Raw genomic sequence first — 21,555 nt, 5'->3', positions numbered from 1 at the left:
TTAGGATACTTTTTGAGAATAAATTCAATTTTCTTCTTTAATGGAACCTTTTTATAAACATACATATGGGTAATTCTCTGAGGGATGTCGCGTGCGACCAGCTTTTCAGTTACAAAAAAAAACATATTCTGAAACAATTTTAAAAATAAACAAAGGTTATTTTTATAGCTCTAGATTAGTACTTTAATTAGAGCTAAGAATGGCTTTGGAATTTTTTTTCTGTTTTGTTTTCTGTTCTGATAATTGCAAAAATTAACAAATTCGTACGCAAAACCAAAAAATTAACGAATTTATATATTTTATCGTAAAACAGAATAAGTTACTAAAATCAATCTTAGCTCTAAAAATAGTGCTAATCCAAAGCTTTAAGAAAAACCTTCACTTAATTTTAAAATTGTTTTAGTTTATGTTTTTTTTTGTCACTGAAAAGCTGTTCGCACGCGACATTTACCAGAGAATTACCCATATGTATATACTAAAAGATGTAACCTCAAAGTAAATGAGCTGTGGCACTTGTTATATGATACGAAGTATGCACTTTAGGCTGTCGAAAAGCTTATCTTAATGGCTTTAATTTCAATACGAATGTATGAGCGGCAACAGAGGAATGGGAAGGCGAGGAGAGAGTTGTACTCAGGACCAGCCAATAAACCAGGAGACTCACAAATCATAACATTCAGCTACGTACGCCGCTGAATTATGCCCGGGAAAGCTCTGCTCCACATGAGGTGGTAGATTGGTAGATTGTGGGTGGTAGATAGGGAGTTGGCAGTCTGACGACGCTTTGGTCCAAGGCTGTAAATCAAATTTTATATTTCCCCCAAAAAGAAGTTGCTCCCTGTGTGTGTAAGTGTGTATGGGAACCAGAGGAAAGAAGACCAATAGTTACTCTGCTCACTGCCCACATATGGCGTCGATAAATTAAAATTGTGTGTTGCCAACACAGAAGGGATAGGGAGAAGCAACTGGAGGGTAAACTGGTGAAGAGAGTTATATTTTAGCCATGCCCTTGCATTTTGACAGCTCGCCAACCCAGTGACTACCCTACAATTTATTGTATTATACTCTTCTTCGTACTCTTTGGCATTTGGCAACCCGCACTGGGAATGACCTGGTCTCCACCTGGTCACCAACTTGTGTCCACCGACTGGTGTGTTCTCCAAATGGGGTGAACTCATAAAAAATATGCCATAAACTTTACACATACACACACATTCACGCAGAAGCATTGGCATCAATAATTCTTCCATAAATGTCCATTTCGCCACATATAGCCGAGAATCGCAGGAAGGCGACGACTCCGAGAATCCCCCCTTATATCAGAGCGTCGGTTATATATAAGTGATGTTCACGTTCAGTGCTTCTGACAAGCGGGGTAACTGTATGGCTCTCCTTCAACCAGAGGACATATCGCTTTTAGCCATACCCTGTAATTACAAACTTTGCCCAAAAGAGTTGATTGTCCAACCGCTAACTAGTACAACGGAGACCAGGGTATGGGCTAGTCGGGCTTTACCTATGCTGCACCTCCCTCGCTTGCTTTTTTTCAGTTTTCTTCTTTCCGCACAGGTGAAAGCCGACGCGGTGGCCATTATAGTTCTCGCTGGCCGCGTCCATTTATCATTGAACACCCCCCTTGATCCGCTTCCAAACTGGCCTTGTCAGGCAGCTAGCAATACTGCGAAAGAGACGCGAAGCGCTCCACGCAAAAATGCACAAAACAAAGACAGAAAAAAATAGTGGCAAGAATTTATCGGTTGGGAATTTTGTGAAAATATTTCTTTCTACCGTTTGCAAATTTATTTTCCCTCATTGCGGCCAAATATAATGTAGATGAAAAATCGTCGCTGATAAAACGAAAGATACAAAGAATCACAGAGATAGAAAGAAAGAAAAGAAGAGAGAGAGAGAGGAGTGTGGGGAGAAAAATATAAATTATGTCGTTACATGGCCTCAAGTTACTATTAAAGCAGCCAATCCTTGGTAACGACAGCTCCGAACTCCCTTCCTCGACCCCTTTCACCCATATTTTGTGACTGACTAATGGTGTGACAAGAAACAGCGACTACCATATAGCCTTATAGTCAGATAAGTGCTGACTACATGCTTAAAATGCAGACATAGTGCACCAAGTAAGATCGTAACTCATTCAAATTTACGATTCCACCAACAACAATGCCAGCCTGCTCACGTGCGGAGAAATCGAGGAAAACGAAGAAAACGAAGTGGTAAATACTCTTAAGTCATTGTAGTCTTAACTATGGAAAACTTAAAAAGTATTGATCTAGCTCGGGTTCGGTTACGCATCCCCGTTTTCTACAGTTTGATGATGAATACTCGAGTATGTATCGATCTACATATATACTATAGTAAACAATACAAATATATGGCGTAGAATGCAACGCTTTTTCCATTGCGGCAATTTTTGTGCAATTCCTGGTGCGGTGTGAAGCGTATGCAAGTTTATGAGACAAACAAACAGAGTGCAAGCCACAACAATAATTTTCAAAGCCAAATGACAGCCGACAAAACCATATATCATTGTGTAGGGGGGCCGGGGCGTTACTTGTCTGGCTTTGCCACCCACGAGCTGAACTTTTGTCACTTAAAAGGCGTCGCTGGCTGTCTTAGCCACCGTCTGTCCGTCTGTCCGCCTGTCTTTCAGTATGCTCCTACAGCCAGTCTGGCATGTTAAATTTTAATTTCTTGCAAAAAGGAGGAGAAGAAAGCAAAGGGAGAAAAACTCAACGAATATTGCATGAAAATCTGTTTCATAAATTACCATGCAAGTGCTGCTGAAATTCTCGCATGTGTTGATGCATTGCTAGCAAATTATGCGCACTTTATGTTGAATCACACACACACACACTGACACACATGCACACACACACATGTGGGTACGCTCGAGTTCTTAGCTCCCCATGCAGAAGAGACCCCACAAAATGCACCCAGCCCAGAAATGTCTGATGACATTTCCATAATTAGTCGAGCGTGTCTCGTCTTGTCTTTCTCTGTGGCATGTTTGAATGCTTGTCTTGATTTTATTTGATGTTAGTCAACTAAAGATGACACCGTGTCGTCTTACACGACATTTTAAGTATTTTAAATAACACTAGAACACTGACTACTATTTAACTATTAAAACCAAAAAAAATTTAAGAAAACTAAGATTAAGAATATCAGCAAAACTTCTCCTTCAATCTCACATTTTAGGTGGGGTGTCTAAAAAACTAAGAGATGAACACTGAAAAAAATCTAGATGAAAACACAACTGAGTTCTAAACACTCGCTCATTAGATATCACTTTAATTTTATAACTCAGTTCGTATATTTGTCTTCATTTCGTTTCAAGAGTCCTTCTCTAAATTGTACTCAAATTGAGGAGATGGATACAGAATGTGATGGAGAAGGAGAGAAGTGGAGATATAGAAGCACCATCGGTTCGAGAGTTTGAAGTTGGCCGTCGTTACAACCCATATTTATTTATTATGCACAGTTTGCAGTCGTCAGTCGTGTGTTCCTGTCCTCCATCATCATTCAGGCAGTCGCCTCAACTCAACTCGACTCGACTCAACTCTTTATCCATGTGCGAATTGACGCCGCATTTATGGTGTTGAAATATTAATGCCCCGAGTTGGTTGCTCATGTCATTTTGATTTATGACTCTCTTGTACTCGTACAGTTCTGTTCTCGCACAATGCCAATATCGAGAGATATGGCAGAGTGGTCTCTATACGGCATGTGGAGGGAGGACCGAAGTAGGCGGAGGTATCATACAAAGAATGGGAGATTGATCAGAGAGGAGTCGGTGTTTCCATCATTGAGATGTTTGAAAGTACAAGTCTTTATAAGTACGAAAAGTATTCAAGTGACAAGTAAACATACATACATACATGCATAAATAAATGTGTGTTTAGCTTAAGGATTGTCAATCTTGATTTGGAGATACATCGACCCCGTTGATAGTTTCCTAATTGAAACTATAAAAAAAGTGTGGAGCTTACAGCGCGTATGAGTTATGCAAAACCAATAAAAGTCAGGTATGGACAAATAAGAAAGAGTCTTGTCGACTGTGAGATAGACGATACCCATTTTTCAAAACATTATTATACCTAAATTTCATTATTCCTAAAATCATATAGAGCATATTTTTCACGGAAATACTATAATATATTTAACAAAAATTTAGCTTTATCTCTAAACCTAAAAATACAGACAGGTTATATCGACATCAACTTTATGGGATCGGAGATGCCTGCTTCTGACTGTTACATACATTTTCTGCAGGCACAAAGTAATAATACCCTTCTCCCCTATCGGTTGCGGGTACAAAAACCTGACACGCATTGCACGGCTCGAGAGGTGAAGAACACAATCTGCGCAATGTCAAATACAAGCGGGGAAACAAGCTAAAAACAGCTACTTGCTTGCGGGTAACCCAAAAGACTACCTCAGTAGAAAACTAGAAGCAGATACGAGACGACACCGGTTGAAGGCGAAGCTACTACTTTCGTTGTACGTCTAACGAACAAAGGAGCGACAGAGAGAACAGTCAGGCTTGAACTGCGGGCAAATGCATTTTATCTTCCAATACTCTGCAAACAATAAGTATATTCAGCTTTGTACTTAACACAATATTTCCAACTATTTCATGTACATTTCTTTGGGATTAAAACTTACACTCGACTTTTGAACTTCGTTAGGTGACAAGATTTAGTTAATAATTAGTCAGTAAAATAGCTATGATTTTCAGAATATTCTAATATAATATTCCTTTAACTTATAGAGTATTTATCAATCAGCCAGTCTTGAGTTGGCTTTCGCTGCTTTGTAGCATTCGAAAATGCGTGGACATTAAATATGCATGAGAGGACATTACATATAAATAAATTTAACAGCAGTTTGTATGCAGAACTGGCAAATGCATTTATCGATGATGACGGCGACGGTGATGATGGTAATAACGATGCCAGTTGAAAGGTGTTTAGGCCTCGCACACGACATTGCCCCGAGGAGCACGCAATTGCCCCTACCCAACAGCTTCAACAGACCCAACAGACCGCCATGAAGTCGTTGTACAGGCCACCAAAAGAGGAGAACAAACAAACTTGCTAAAGGAGCAGGCCCACAGACCCTCAGGAGTACTCGAACTGTTGACGGTTGGTTGGCTTTTTCTACCATGCCAATTGCCTCTATGGGTCTGTAGTGCGTTTTGAATATGAGCAGCTGATGCCTCTCTTTCTCTTACTCGTCTCACCTCTCTGCCTCTTTATCACTCTCGTTGTTTGAAATTTTACGAATTTCGCTGGCAGCTTGACATTACACACTTTCCGCACTTTCGATCCCTCTCTTCCCGATTTCGCAAGCACGTCGTCACTTGTGTTGTCGTGTCGCAGATAAATTTCAGGGACTGCAATATATGCCACGATTTTATGGGTTCCACGTAAAACGAGCTCCCGTCCTATCGGCGATTATTCGCGAAGTCCGCGATGTACACTTCACAGTGTCAGTAATCAGTAAGTAGATTTAGTCCAATAGAATCGGTTCAATAAAGGTAATATGATTAGCCACCACAAATTAAACTAAATATATAATATACCTAAGTGCATTCGGGAAATATTCAATGACTGTCCGGTATGAAAACTTGCAGTATAATTAGCTATTTATCCTACAATACATTGGAAAGAATAGAGATTTCTGAAAATGTTAATAATCTTGTATACAACATTTAAACAACTGTCTAAAATTTATTCTAACAATTTAATTGGCTAATGCTCACTACATTAATCCGCCCTGCCCATTAACTTACAACTATTATTGATAAATAGTTAATAATAAATGAGTAATAATTATTCATATAATTAAGAATCATGATATCACACTAATCAATAGTGCAAATATTTGTAGACTATTCTATTCTATAAAGCAATCGCGTAGTTTTTCAACAATTTCCTTTAAATCTATATCAATACATATTTTGGTTAAATTAACTTATTAATGTGGATCACAACATTTTAGCAATTCTCAAATATTTTGATTTATAGCATAGAGTGCAAGGAGTGCCTCGATTGTAGTATTTTAATTTGCTCAAACGTATTGCAATTATGAATACATTGTGACAAACTCGATGTCACTTTGGTCACTTAGCTATCGTATATCACTCACGTCCGATAGGAGACCTGCTCTACGACGATATAGTATGGTGAGGAGATAATTTTCTCGCATTTGCTATAAATTATGGCAACTGGTTGGGGCTGTGGCTGCTGTTTCTGTGCTGTTGCTGTTGCTGTTTGTCGAGCCAGCTTTCTCACTTGCTTGTTGATTTTTATCAACGTCATCAGTTTAATTGCCTCACTGTGCCCGGCCTGTCGATCGTTGAGTTGGTTAGGGGCCGCGTTTTGCAACATTATGAAGTATATGTGAGTGAGTGTGTGTGTGTGTATGGTGTGCACAGTACGAGTACTCGTACTTGCAATTATTAATGAAATATTGCTGTCAGTAATTATTTGTTATAAATTTGCATAGATATTGCAATTTGTACACTTCATTCGCAGTTTCCAACTAGCTTCCACCAGTCACTGGTCCGCTAACTGCCAAGCAAATCATTTACCTAGCACTATCCCCCACCCCCATACCCCCCCGCCTGCTAAGGCGATACACTGCTTAAGTCGGCGGCATTATTAATGACAATGTAAGCGCATGATAAATATCGTTGACACAGGCCTTTGAGTTAGCAGCCTTTAAGGCAGCAGTCATTCGTAACGTATAATCGACTATATAACATATATACAAGTCGACTACATGTCATACTACCTGCCCAGTAAGTCGGTTAATTATTACCTACTGCATGCAGCAGTCAAGTCGTTACTGTCACTGCTAATATACTAAGCAATTGGGTATTGTGAACTTATCATGAGTTCAAACCAAATTTTCACTTCACTCTGTTTGCATTTTGTTCTCGATTCTGTCCGTTGTTCCGTATGAACATCTAGATCTCAGAGACGAAAAGAGATCCAGCTAACATTTTTTTTCGACAGCACTTGTAATCTTTGCAAGCAGATCAAGGTTGTTTCAAAATTTTTGCATCAACAATTTAACAACTCATATTTCCGCCCCCGCAAATAAAAATATTGAATAACAAGCGTCATTTTAAAGCTATAGTTTTGGTACAGACAGTACCACCTATAGTATTTATAGCTTCTTACAATTTGGTTGACATCGGATAAAACTTTTAGAGGTATATAGAATTTTGAATAAGTTTTGGGGTATTTGACAGTCGAGCACACTCGACTGTAGATTTCTTACTTGTTTTCTCTTAATAACTTCAATGCTTCCTTCGTATTGTTTGTGGAGAATGGCTAACATTATCAGCCTGAAATCTACTGATATAAGCAGCATAGTCGACTGCTGAATTTTGTAATTCTAAATATAATAGGTATAGGCATATAAATGCAATCAAATTACACCACAAAAGTAGTGCGAATACTTATCCAGAATTAGGTGCTCAATTATAACATTAAAATGGGCCCATTTGTAAACAAATTTGTACAAAAGCATCGCAAAAACTAATCTGGGAAAATGATTTCAAATATGTGACAGAATTTACAAACAATTTGCGGCCGATTTTGTCCATGTAACGCTTAAATATTGTAATTAGAATTTACAAATTAGTTGGGAGTTTCAACATAATACCAGCTAAAGGCTAATCTATCTGCTAGATTATTTCTTGATTGTCATGATATTTTGCCAATTTACATAATTGAAATGTGTTGGCCAGTACGTGTGTATGTGTGCTCATATGTAATCCCCTACAAAACATAACTGATTACCTCTTTATACATACACATATGATTTAAATGCGTTTTCCCTGCATACAAGTGAGTGTGTGTGGCCACTGACCACACTCACAACTGGCAGCAGAGAGTGGCTTCAATTTACTTATGTATGCACATTAGATGTATTCCAAGTATTAAATACCATTTAGTAAGCAGCCTCTTATTAAATTAAAAGCAATTAATATTAAAGCTCTTTATTTTTTCTATTTTATAATATAGAAAACATTAATAGATAAAAATAAATCTAAAAAAAAATAATTTTAGAAATATTTTACAATTTCCTAATAGAACATTATTGTAGTACATAAACATTCAAGGAATACCTCTCATGTCTAAAGGATTAAGCGTCAGTAGCAAATTTTGTATGCTGTTCTCTGTTGAGTGCTGACCACTTTACCCAAGGCTAATCGACTGAAGTAATTCCCCAGCAAAACTGCCACTCAACATGCATAATTTAAGTAACAAATGATAACTCGAAGAAATGTGAAACCATGCATAAATTTTCATTGCTTATAAGTGCAGACTACACACAGAAACAGAAACAGCAACTGCAACTGCAACTGCAACTGCACCCAGGTGAGTGGAACCGAGGAGAGTAGACCATTAGACATACTGCCCAACCAGACAATTGCAGACGAGCTGCTTTGATTTATTACAGTCGAAGTCGAAGCCTGAGTCGTAGTCGGATTGTGAGTTGAAGTTGAGTTTAAGGTGGACGTGGGAGGAGTTGGAAGAAGCTCACTCATCAGCAGCTGCAGTCAGCTTTGGCTTTGGCTCATAATTTATTAACAATGTGCAGGATGTGCCAGGTGAACGTAACACAAAGAGATGGCCAAAAGCTAAAGTCGTTCATCAGAGCTAAAAGTCTGCGCCTCTTCTTCTGATGCCCAGATGAGAAGTTGTCAATGCAGATGCCTGAAATCCCATGAATGATTCAACGAACTTCGAGTTGTATTTAAGATTGGAACAAGTCATAACCCCATACTATCAACTTATGTTATACTATATACATAGATATATGTATCTTTCTTTAACAGACGGAGTTCGCTCCATATAGAATTTCTCATATAAAACCTGTTTGCATTAACATCATACATGTAGCTAACTGGTGCTAAGTTGACTTCTGCTCATTCTTATCCAGATACTAATTGAATTTAATTTATTTTAATGTTTGCATTGGCAAAAGCATTGCTATCATTTAATTAGAGCAAATAGAATGCAACGAGCGTGCTAATTAAATGCATTTTTAATTTGTAATCAATTAAGTGAATTACACACCAACTATCTATAGTAAATATTCTGATATCAAGTGTGGCTAATTGCTTTTTATTTGAGTCGACGAGAGGTGCAATACTTACTATATACTGTATATTACAATATACAATATACTGTCTATTAAACTCTTTTTTATTACTTAAAAAATGCTTACATCATTCTTTTATTCCAGTATTCGAAATTTTACAGACCGAACTTTTTACCTATTTAATAATTAAATTTACTTTAAGTGTTCACAATAATAAAGTAGAAAAATTATTATTATAAAATTGAAGATGCTAAGTGATCACTTTGAACTTCATTATTTTATGTTTTTAATGTCTCCGGATCAGACTAAACAGAGCACGAAGAAACAGTTCAATCATTTCCACCCTCACCCCAGCCGGATCACTGCATTTTGCCGCTCTCTCTCTCTCTCTCTCTCTCTCTCTCTCTCTCTCTCTCTCTCTCTCTCTCTCTCTCTCTCTCTCTCTCTCTCTCTCTCTCTCTCTCTCTATCTCTCTCTCTCCCTCTTTTCTCTCTGTATCTCTCTTTCTAAATGCTCAACATTGTTTAACATGTTCCTGGAATTCAGTGGGTTCCTTTTATGCCGACAATGCAGTCCAATGCGGTGGTCACTTCGCAATCTCCCTGAACTTGTGCGTGGATTGTCGGATTGTTCAGTCTGTTTTTAGTGCCTCTCAACTGCCTCTGTTGCTGGCACTTATTTGGCGACATTGCCATCGATATAAAACGAGCTTTGTGATTTCCACTGGTCAAGGCATCGGCATTGGCATTGGCATCGGCATTGGCTTGGCATCCGTTGCGCATATTTCGAATACTCAGTGTATCGGCTCCCCATTCCCCTTTGAAGCTGCGGAGCTCCGAACGTATCCCATTCTGTTGTATGGATCCGCGACACTGCTTTCAGCTTTCTGGTCTCTGGTCTCTGGTGTCTTGTTCTGGGTCTCTGGACTTCAGCATTATCAACGTGTGTGCATCAGCATTTGGTTTCGCGTGAAATTCACTCACGACTTGTAATTATTTAATTTTATTGTTTGTTTTACGCTGTCATTTAAGCAGAACAACAACAACAATGAGAATGAGAATGAGCAAAATCGTATCGCTTGCACTTTCAGACTGTCGGGCATTTAACAAGATTTCTACATCAGATCAATGGTATAATGGCCTTAAAAACTACATTTAAAAGTACACTAAGTGGAGGCGTCATAATCATTATACTCTTAAATGTATTAGACTTGTAAAGACAATATGCGACCAATTGCCTGATTAATTGTATAGATTAAAATTAGCTTTTAGCTATTAGGTTTTACATTCACAATTTTCAGAGCGATTAATTATAGCTTAATTAATTAAACTACTTTCATAAATAACTCAAAGCCATATTTAATTTCATTCAAAATTTTGTCAATTGTTTCTATTCCATACCAAACGAACTTAACGATTAAGGAATAGTGCGTGGAGTAACAGTAAGATACCCGCTTCCTTTTTTTTTAATAACTACATTCTTCAAAAGCTTCTAGTTAAAGTATACCAAAATATACAAATATATGCCAACATTTCATAAAATTTTATAGGTACATACCGCCATCATCACAAGTGCAAAACAGTGTTTATTCACTTAAATGAATTTTTGGTATATGTCTTAATTTTTACTCTGATGTTTATAATACTAAAAAGATGTACCAAATAGCATTCGGTATATTTTTGAGTATATTAATTTGGTATATTTACTTGCTTCACTTTCATTGAAAATGGGTGTCTCGCAGTTAGCTTACTTACTAGCTAAGAGTTGCCAAGGCGTATTGCCAAGATATAAGACAAACCTGATCTATATTTACTTTTCCCTCTCAATACCAAGTCTACGTCTCCAGTTTTCATAGAGGTAGACAGAACGCCATGGTTACATCCTGTGCAAGTGTAATTTTGAAGCTAGAGTGATTTTTTGTTAATATAATAATAATAAAACTAACAATAAAACAGTATTTACGAAGCTTGGTTGCAATCAAATTAAAATTGTAGAGATTATTTAATATATACTCTTGTAACGATGAGAATCCTACAGATTTGATTGACAATCCGATATTTTTTATTCTCTATGGTATATTTTGAATGTACTAGTATTTTTTTTTGTATATTAATTTGGTATATTCATAGGATATGGTATTATTGAAAATAAGTAATGATTTTCTCACTGTCGAACACAAGCGATTAAAGCTCTCTTACTTGTTATAAAGTAAGACACCACTTTAAAAATGATTGAAACTAAGCCTTAACTTAACATTCAGGAATTAAGAATAAAAATGCATTTTTCTACAGCGTTTTTTCAATAGCTTCCAAGTTTATTAACCAACCATAATTTAAGAAATTATTTACATTATTGTGCCAAATTTAAAAAATAAAATAAAAAATAATAAAATCTATCCAATGGATTTGGATTGTAAACTGTGAAATGTTCTACACTGTAATGTATTAATATGATTTAAAAAAAACAACTAAAGTCTAACCAGAGTGAATTGGGATGTTCACATGCAATTTCTTTTTTGCACAATATATTTTCTGAGTAATTATTATTTTCAACAAAGCAATAAATTGAATACTATGACAGTCTGAAAAATATTCGTAAATGTCATATTGATTTGGAATTCATGCTGAAAAAAATGCCGTATTTTAAAGGATCTTAAATGCTTTATTATAAGCTGTTAGCACAAATGTCAAAATTAATTACTCATGTCAATGGTAACAAATCACAAAATATCATACAAAAAAAATCATAATTTCAACATTATTTATAACACACGACAATCAAAGTGGTCGCCAGTTTCTTTGATGTGTTGCGTCGTGCGGCTTTGTTTTTATTTTTTGTCCCGATGATGGGGAAGGAGGGCTGGGCTGACTGTCAGAAAGTGGTATCGAAAATTTATGTGACACAAATATTTAGCCATAAAAATGCTGAGTGAAAAAAATGATTTCATTGCATTCAGGTTAAATCTCTTAAGATCTGGGAACTTCACAATTTGTTTGTTAAAAGTATACAACATATTATTGGATATTATGATGTGTTATAAGGTATACTTACTCTATACACATATCAATATTTCAATTTTTATTATATTATATAAACTTGGACGCCAGTTCCACTTATAAAGCAACATCTTATATGTACGAGGTGTCTATATAATTTCATAGCTGACAAATTGTTGGCACAGCTGTTTGTGTTTTAAATAAGCAGACGGATTTTAGTTAATGGCCCTCAACGGTTTCACTTAAGTTGTTTATGGCTTTTGTGTGTGGGAATACAGAAGCAGAAATAAATTCCAACGTGATCCCAAAGAAATGTTCACATAGTCAAGAACGCACTAAATGTACATATGTATCTGAATTTAGGCCTGGCTATTTGGCTTGTATAAATCAGCTCATAAAGTGTAATATATATTTCACAAGAATTTTCAGAAATTTAACTTGATAGATTTATGAATTCAATACATGAAAAATATGTATTTAAGTGTGTTCATAAATTGAGCAAAATAATCATGCAAAATGCTTTACATTCTGTCGTAAATAATATTCAGATATCCTCAAATGCTTGCACATTATCCAATCATCATATATTAATTTCATCACACAATAAATCGATTAAGCCCACATCTCAAGGAACAAATGGATTTAACCAATTATTTTCCATTTTGCTGCTTAGTGAAATCTAATAGATAAATATCTAATTATAACAGCTTCATGGACCATCAAATGTCTTGAGAATTTGAAAAATATTTCAACTTGACATGAACTCATATCTTAGGAAAAATTAATGCTACTATACTCGTATGCATAAATCACGAGCGCTAAACACTTTGCGTTTCATCAACTAATCCCCGGGGTTAAGTTTGTGTATAAGACATTCGAGTCGTTTAGATCATAAATAAAACACACGCATTGTACTTAGCATTTATGTTTAAATATAGGCTGAATGAAATAATATGAATGTTTGTATGTATGTACAGGGGAAACAGATATTAGAAAAACAAATAAATAAGAATCTTAAGATATTTAAAAACGCCAACATTGTGACGTGCCCCCATACGATGGTTAAAAGTATTTTCAAATTAATTTTTATTAGCAGACGGCTAATAAACAAAAATAAAAGCGCGCACACAGAGCCCCAAAGCACTTGTCTTTCAGAACAAGAATAAATCTAGTCAGAATGAAAATGCAAATGGAAACAAGAAAAAACGCTGAAAACTGAAAATATTTTTATTAGCGTGTCGCGACATTTTTCAAGGCATCTGCCAGAAAATAATGTAGCCACCATTCCCCCATTTCACTTTAGAAAATCTGTATTTTTGTGTATTTTTATTCGTGTGTCTTTCAATTTAATTTATTAATCGAGCGTGAACATTTTAGTGGGTGGCATCCAATGGGGAATTTCGAAATTAACATCTCTCTTGATTGCCCAATGAGCACACAAATTGAGCTGCGCCCACACGGGCCGTGAATTGAACGACTTTTGAGAGTGGCCATTAAATATATGGTAGCTAATGTGCAAACGCTAATGACAGCGAGTGCTCTACATTCAACTGATCTATGTAGTTCTCTAGTTCAGCAGCTGATCTGCTCGCAGTCATAGTATCTTTGCAAGGTAAAGTTCAACAAGAGTTATGGTTGTATATGATGAATTGGAAAAAATATGTATTAGTTTTGTACAATCAGTCTCAATAATAGAATATATACATATATATATTGGAATAGTGTAATTTATGAAGTATTCTGCAAATTACTAATGTGGTATTCACTTTGTTTCAGTGTTGTGATTAGTACTAAAATGTAAGTATCTAGAAGTTATAATAAGTAATTGTCATTTAACTCTTTTTATTTAAATTGTATCGCTTAAACAATTCTTCGTAACGCGATCAATTTTTCAACACCTCAATCAAGTTGATATATTCTGTCGCCTTTCGTTTTTTACATCTGCGTCTCGATCTTTATTTTGTACTCTATGGTGTATTTTGAGTACATACAGATATCGCAATCAAAATCCATGTTAATATACTATTTTTGGGATGCTATCAACTATTAAGTCATTACATTACTTTTTCTGTTGATTTAAATTTAAGCACTGATCTCAAATGAGCGAAATGTATGGCAAAGCAATATATTTCGCAAATTACACACATTTTAGAGTAACCGTTTTTTGTATCTTAATGATTCAAAAGTTCGCACAAAAATTGTAAAAAAACAAAAATTTATGGCCATACTACTCAAACATTTGCCTATTAAGAAAATTTAATTAAAAAAAAAAACAAGTAAGAAAGCTACAGTCGAGTGTGCTCGACTGTGAGATACCCGCTACTCATTTTGAATAAAAGCTAAATATTGCGATATTCTTCTTAAAATATACCTAAATAATGTAATTATATAGTACTAAATTCAAGATATACTATAGAGTGCAAAATATACCAGATTGTCAGCCGAAACATATAAGGCCCTTAGTAGACGTTTTAGCCCATACAAAAGTATTTCGAAAAGAGTATAGTTCTATCTCTTATAGTCTCTGAGATCCAGTGTTTCATACGGACAAACTAGATCTTCATGGCTGTTGATGCTCATCAAGAATATATGTAATTTATGGGGTCGGAGATGCCTCCTTCTACCTGTTATATACATTACAAAATACAAAGTTCAACTACCCTATAGGTACCGGGTATAAAAACAAAAGAAATCACGTTGATTGCCTATTTCTATGGCGAAAATATCCCAAGCACATATTATTACAACTTGGTTGCAATATTTTTTTTATTTTAAATTTCATATATAGTCTTGCGACTCCATAACATTAATTAATGCTATTTCTCTTCACGAGAAAATACCCCAGGCGCTTTCTTTTTTTTTATATTAATTTTTTATTAAATTATCCACATAGATTCCAGTATCGGAGTATCGATAAGGTTTACAAATTTGTTGTGCTGGGAACTACGGAACAAAAATGTCGCACGGCATTTTTTTTTTATAGAGTTGCGTGGAAAAAACACTATTCCCCGCATCTGAAAACAGCACTATAGCAAAAAAAAATGTCTTACAAAAAAAATTAGAAATAAAACAATGTATAAAAGATCACAAAAGAGTTGGGTGCAGCGTAATATTAATTGCATTGAGACTATTAAGCGATATATTTCTTTGGGTCTCGCAAAATAAGACAGTAAATACTCGAACATTTTCAATTCAGTACTTTGGCTTAAAAATGTTTATATGTCTTTTTTATTAACCAAATCTTTGTGAACTATAAAATGTGGAACCACTAACCAATAAATGTTATTGCACCCCGGACTATTTATCAAATGTGGCCCACACATACATGTGTACATAAATAATTGATCACTTTTATTAATCGATGGCTATACAGTAATTATGATGCCCAAAACCAACTGACTTGCCCACTCATAGATAAAAGTTACTGAATAGGCAGATATGCGAAATATGTATATATAATTATTAATTGTGACACAGTTTTTATGACACTGCGTGTTGATAGATTTATATTTTCGTTTTTTTTTTAAGAATTTTCATACAACTTGTGTTGTTTGCGTAACATATACGTCGAATCCATATGATATATTTATTGCACTTATTACATGCATTGCGTCATGTCATGAAAAAAGCGGCTTGTTTTAAGTTCATAAATAATGGCTAACATGTTTGAATTATGATTGGTTGCTTAAAATCATAAAAATTCAATTCATTGCTCTAAATTGCTCAGAAATTTACTTACTTATGCATATAAAATAAAACTCTTTGGCGTTTTATTGTGCTGTCAGAAAAAGTTCAATTTAGAAATCTTTAAACCAGCAACAAATTTAATTTTTTCGTTTAAATTGCCTAATAAGCTACAGTACGGTTAAAATATCAATTGGATTTCGCTATTAGGCGCACTTTAAAATAGTTTGAAATAGTTTCAAATTGGTTACATTTAAAGAATAAACAGCCAACGCTTTTGTTGAAATTGGGTAGCGCATATCTACCCGTCGAATCCACTCAACTTTCTCTTTCCTTCTATTAATCTTGTTATGCTAATAGATAGTTTTGTTTAAGACAAAGGAGACTGAATTTGGCTAACAAACGAGTATGAATTTAATAAAATTTCTACAATGTGTAACTGTAAGCAATTGCCAACACCATATTAGTACTACTCATTTGCATACGAACAACACATATCAACAAAACAATTTTAATATTTTAAGGCGCATTTTATTTACAGCACAGGCCATTCATATATGTCAGGCAGTAACTATAAATCAGTTTGACAACTGACTGCTGCTGTTGCCAGCAAATCCAATTGAATAAAGTTCGACTAGCCAAATACACTCAAATGTTTTATGAACTTAAACTTCTTTTTAAATATTATGTAACGACAAAGTAAAGCGTTGTTCGGACTATTCATAATATTTAATTCTGTGGCAGTTGTCTGGCCTATTAACTATGGACAAACAATTGTCAGAGTATGCAATTGTCAGTATTGTAATAGCATTTTTGTCTTTTTATTTATAATATTTTCAAGACAATGGTCGTCAGTCAGCTTGACGCGCTCCGACTACCTGTCAATAGAGCGATTGATTGATTTATGAACGCCATTTAGATTTGATTTGTGTTTGCACAAAGCCAAATACGAAAATGGAACTAAAACAAATGACATTAAATAACACTTGTTTGAATATAAATCAGTAATAATATATAACAGAGATATATGTAAGTTAGGAACTGAACCGAGTGAGAGCCAGTCAGAAAGAGAGCGAGGAATATTGGCATGTAACATCCGGCTTCTCTGCTACCTTAGCAACAAAATTGTTTAGAATCTCCATATTTAGTAAATAAGATGAAAGGATGCCAGGGTTGTCTATAAGGCACCTCAATTATTTTATTATATGTATTTGTGAATAAATGAAAATAAAGTATATATTCTTGATCAGCGTCAACAGCGGAAATTATAGCCATGTCCGTCTGTCAGTCTGTCCATATGTACGTCTGTCTGTTTGTCCGTCCGTCTCTATGCATACCTAGATCTCAGAGAGTATAAGAGACACTTGGTTGTGATCAGATTAAAAATGTAGAATTTATTTAAGAAATTCTTTTCTTTGGGGAAGAACTTTTACTTACCAAATATAGATTTTGATATTTTGGGGTTTTGCGGTATATTAATTTAATGTATTTAACGAATAATACCACACTGTTTTACTTTTATTTTCAATGGGTAGCAAGTATCTCACAGTCGGGCATACTCGGTAGCTTTCTTACTTGTTGTATATGGAGTTAAGAGGAAAAAACGCAACGCGTAATGCAGAAGTCATTATGCTCCTATTTAACTTACAAAATTAACATTATACAACACTGACAAGTATTCATTAATTTTCTATAATTTAGTCTCACTTAATAATCCATCGATTATTATACCCGCTAAGAAGGGTATAAGACATTCGGCTTCCAGAAAATGTAGGGAGCAGTCAGAAGGAGGCATTTCGGACCCTGTAAAGTATATATATTCTTGATCAAAGGCTACAACCAAGACCACCGTCGGTTTGCCGTTACGTCAATCCTTATGAATAGCTATGTAGATCTTAGAGACTGTAATATCAAGTTTGCTTTAGATTTTTGCTACGCCCACAAATCGAAGAGCAAACGTAGTTTTGAAGCTATATTTTTTGTTGCATAACAACATAAATTTTGGTTAGGATCAGATACAAATTGTATAAGTATAAGCAGCGGCATCTTCTGTAGGGTCTTAATTGCTCTGATGACAATCTAGTATATTTTGTAATCTATAGTGTATTTTCAATGTATTACTATCTCAATATACCAAAATACATTTTGATACACTTATGTAAGAATTTTTTTAGTATATAAATTATTGATCTTTTACAATTTTTTCATAGAATGTCGGTGCTAGGAATAAAATGAGTTGAATAATCATGTTTTCATTTGATTTGATCATATAAAGTATAATCAAGTATTTAATGCGTTTTAATAAAAATAATAATAATATAATTAACATTAATAACTTATATATATAATAAGAAAGAGAGATCCTAATAAAGAATATTTATCTTCGGCAAAGAATTTGCACAACTTTAAACTTAACAGATATTTTTGCACACAGAATTAAAACAAGAGCCCATGTTATGTTATGTAACAAACATGAATGTCAAAGCATGTTAATTTTTACTTGGGGTATTTAAATAATTTACGGCAAACACGGAATATGACATTGCGATATGCCTTTTGACTTGCCACTTAATCATAATCAACTGTCTCGCAACTGGAAGTCTCCAGCTTATATTCGGTGTTTCAGCTAACCAACTAACTAGCTACCAAACTTGGCTCTTGGAAACTGCTATTTCCCCATCTCCTCGTCTCTTGAGCCCCAGAGAGTACGAAAGCGTGCCCGAAAAGACAGAAACTGAAAAATACAAAAAATGAGAAAAACTGTGTACATAAATCAAAAATGTTGACGCTATGATTACGATACATTTTTGGGCCTCTGCTCCAAGTAAGAGCGAGAGAATAACCAAAGGAAATCGTGTTTGGAGGTGTTACAGTACTGACAGTTATTCTATAAATTATGACAACTGACAGCTACATTTATAAGCCACAACTCTTGAGTTGGTCCCGAATTAACTAGCATTATACATACAATGGAATAAATTGTTGACACCCAACAAAGGCAACAACAATTGACCCCTAACCGATAATTTAAGTGACCTCATTAAAAATTATCCACAGTCATTAACTAAAATGCTATGATGGCCTGAAGTGATAAAGCAAATCGAACTGAAAACATTTCAACTTGTTTTATTAAAACGAATTCCTGGATCTATTAAAAGTGCAGATAAAGTCGTGGAGTGTTCAGGCAATCAAGCTAACGTTAAGGACTGCCATAATTCAAATTAATTAAATAATTTATATAACTTGCAATTTGAAAAACTTTGTACATTTTACAATAGACAAATAATTTTAGTAGTGTCCAATATTTATCTATCCGCTACCCATAAGGCAGTAGGGTAGTATAACTTTGTGCCTGCAGAAAATGTCCCTTTGTTTATCTGTGTCCGAATGAAACACTGGATCTCAGAGACTAAAGAGATAGAGCTATCATTCTTCATCAGCCCTTGTAAATGGACAAAAATCAAATACCCAAGCTCCAATTTTAATCAAGATTTTCGGTTTTTGGTACGTATGTTAGAATAAAACTACAGTGTTTATGATTCCCGAATTTGGATGTGATCAAATAAAAAATTGTAGACGTTATTTATTAAATAATTTTTGATGGCAAAAAACAATAAGGTTCTAGTTTGTTTGCTGACAATCTGGTATGTTTAGTACTATATCAATATACCATATATAACTTTCGGTTCTACTTGCTTTGCTGACAATCTAGTATGTTTAGTACTCTAGGTAGTAGTACATCAATATAGCATATATAGCATTCGGTATATTATAGTATTTTTAGTATATTATTTTAGTATATTTAAAGAAGAATACAGCTCTTATTCAAAATGGATAAGGGGTATCTCACAGTCGAGCTCATTCGAATGTACATTTTTTACTTGTTTACTCTCACTTATACTAAAGGTAATAATAAGACTGATAAAGCAATTGAATCATGCAAATATTTTATGGAAAATTTTCAGAATCTTTGAAAATAACTTTTTAATCAAATTTTCGTATTAAGACTATAAAAGAATTATCACCAAATGCGTCATTGAAACTAAAACTGCATTTATTCTCTCATTTACTGTATACTTTCAGAAACTTTTGTTGACATAAGCCAAATCGTTAAATTCATTGTGTAAGCTTCGTTAATAAGTTCCATTGTACGATTTCAAAGCAATAACAATAGATACTGCATTATTATTCATAACATATTATTCATTGTTGTTGTCCCAGTTGATTGAATACAAAGCAACAAAGGCGATAAAATCATATTTGTCTACAGTCGATTTTTAGAGCCAAATGCGATCAACTAAGTTAAGTGTTAAACCTGATAAGAAACACAAGTATAATCTTACAGTTCAGAAAATCGTATGTGTATAGATAGGTCGTGAGTTGTGCCGCTAATTTACATTTTAGCACAGATTAATGAAACAACTATGAGCTTGATTCTAATGACTTCAAGCAGCAGCAGCAAATGGCTAAAACTATCGACTATTGTATGCCTTTCTTATTTCCACAAATATCTCACTTCATTAGGAAGAGTTTGTTGCATAAAAGCTTATAAATTATGCACAGCGCTTTATATTAACACATTTCAATTTGTCCGAAAAATATTTCACATAAAAACAGCGGCGAATTTTTGTGGCTTCTTAGAAATAAATTTTAACAATGTGTAGAAACGAAATGCCAAATTATAAATAACCAACAACAAATGACCTAAAACAAAAGGCAACAGCAAAAAGAAAAACATTAAGACAACACATAAATTCGCATAAAAATATTTTAAACTTTTTTACGACGCCCGCGAATTTTGTTGACATTAAATATTGTGTTAATTTAATATTTAAATTTACTAAAATGACAAAACGTATCAATAAACAAGCATAAACGAACACATGTCTGTGCATTGTTATTTAAGCGAAAACATCGACCAAATAAATACTCTACAACAAAAAAAAATTCCTTTTATAAATTTGAATCCATTCTGGTTATTTTTTGTTCTCCACGGCTTATCATTAAAGAACATTTCTTTAGAAATTTCCCATTTCTTTATAAAAAAGGTAAAGGAGGTTTTATAAGATCTCTGAAGATCAAATTGTGACTATTGCTTTCAGTTTTATCAATATTTGTAGTGTATAGCTTAATGTGAGTAGTACAATAATCTGAGATGCTTATAAATGATATTTGAATTTAAATTCATCGCCCACTTTACATTTAGTGGGAATACATTAACTGACTGTCTAACCATATCGACGTAGTGGGCATTTCAAACAGATCATTAAAATACAATATTTTAAGAGTGTCATAAAATGTTAAAACAAACTTCATTAGTGGCTTTGCTGATGTATCTACTTGTGCATGTAACCATGTAGATACACAATGATACAATGTATATATTGTTTTCGTTTAGGCGACAACAGATTAACAACAGATTGTAAACCACCAAAAAAACGGCAAATATTAAAAAATTTAATATTGCTTTGATGCCTAACGACGTTGTCTATAACTGCCACACCCTTTTTAGAGAGCTATGATATCATATTTCCGGCAATAAAAACTAAAACTTATATTATTTGAATGAAGCTCAAGGAAAAACTTTGGAAACTAGTTCACAAAACGTTTCTAAATCGACCAGTTGCAATATAAGCACGATTATGTCTTTATCGAAAACGCCATTGAAATGAATCACGTTGTCGTCGATTTGATGTTGCAAATTGCGAGTTACCTAATAGGCGTCACAAGTCAGAGT

This window comes from Drosophila nasuta, chromosome 2L, assembly GCF_023558535.2.
Source record: "Drosophila nasuta strain 15112-1781.00 chromosome 2L, ASM2355853v1, whole genome shotgun sequence".
Taxonomy (NCBI): domain Eukaryota; kingdom Metazoa; phylum Arthropoda; class Insecta; order Diptera; family Drosophilidae; genus Drosophila; species Drosophila nasuta.
Note: the sequence above shows the minus strand (reverse complement) of the source record.